A 1,616-nucleotide genomic window follows, 5' to 3' on the forward strand; every position below is an offset into this window, starting at 1 on the left:
AAGGTTTGCATTTATTAACTAAAAAGAAACCATGAAGAACCAAACATTGTGAATGTACACATCAGTACGTAGCAAAGAAGATGATTGACGAAGCAGCTATGATTGGCTTCAAGACATTTTAGATCATATAAAATGCTGTCCTTACTTGTTCCTTGAGACCTTCACTTTCAATCTCAACACTATTCACCAGCTGCCCATTTTCATTTAAAGTGAGGACTCTTGTATTACTACCACCAATGCCACGATTTTGGTTCTTCATGAGCTCATCCTTGAGTCTTCCCATCTGCTTAGCTTCTCCATAAACAAGGACTATGGTAGGAGGCTTCAGCTCCTCCAAAAAGGCACTCGTCTAAGCAGTCAGTATGAGCAGAGAATGAAGCGTAATGGACTTTCATGTTGAGTGGACATTCCCTGCACCGGTAGTATTATGTGCTGGTGTACTCATAGCTGCTACACAGTATTCATGAGAACACCATTCGTGTCCTGGTGTACTCATAGAATCTGTAGAATCCATCCATCCAGTGAATAACTATTTCAAGATAATACTGACGATGAGTCCATTTATAACAAGCATAGAGATATTGTAAAGAAGATAAACATAAAGAGTACAGTGACAAGATGTGAAGTAATCAACAAAAACTACTGATATCAATCTTAACCTCGCATCAAACTAAAATATCAAGAAACATCAAAGTGATCAGACTAGACCGTATCAGTCTACAAAAGGTGAAGTAATAATCAACGAATCGAAACTCAGATGCTTGGAGCTCTACCTTGGTATTTTGAACAATTTGATCAGTGGCATACGTTACATAGCATATGAAACTGAGCAACAACTAACTAGTTAACACTTCTTTGGTTTGGTTCAAATATGCATATCATCGGGAACAACATAACTCAGAATAAATGTCAAGTTAATTCATGATTCCATTGTAAACAATTACATACCTCAATCTTAAGTATTGAGTAATCTAAGTCCTCCTCATCGAACAACGACATATTAAATTGATACTATGGTCATCACTTTCTTGTAATCTTTCAAAAGCAACTTGTAGATGGCCTTTGTTGCATACGCCATGAAGACGCGGCCTTAGAATGTGGTCTATCAAAAGTTAGAGATTGAACATTAGTTCTCTGGAAAACAACAAATGGAAACGAATTATGTAGAATTCATTCAGAAAGCTACGTACTGTGAACCTTCTCAAGAAAGTAAGGTGCAGCATGATCCAAGTGAAACTTGCAAGAAAAAGAATGGCCTAAATTGGTTTGCTACTTAGATGAAGAGTAACAACTAATCTGAGATTCCAAGGTAACAGATATCTTTTATACAAATTTTTGTTGAGAAGGAAGAAACTTTATCAAAAGAGACTTTGAAAAGTACAATTCTGTGGACAAGACTTCTAAAAAAATTTCTGTTACCTCATTGATGAGGTACAAATCTGTGGATTTAAGTTTATAATTCTGGGAAGAAAGCTCTAGCATTAATCTAATAACATCCTTTACATCAAATTAGACTTGTAAATCAGCCTTCGCAACAGAACTTTTTTGTTTTGTTTTTTGGGTGAACCTCCACGGTACATGGAAAATTTTATTAAAAGATAAAAGAAGTAGATTAC

Source organism: Rosa rugosa, chromosome 6 (assembly GCF_958449725.1).
Source record: "Rosa rugosa chromosome 6, drRosRugo1.1, whole genome shotgun sequence".
Taxonomy (NCBI): Eukaryota; Viridiplantae; Streptophyta; class Magnoliopsida; order Rosales; family Rosaceae; genus Rosa; species Rosa rugosa.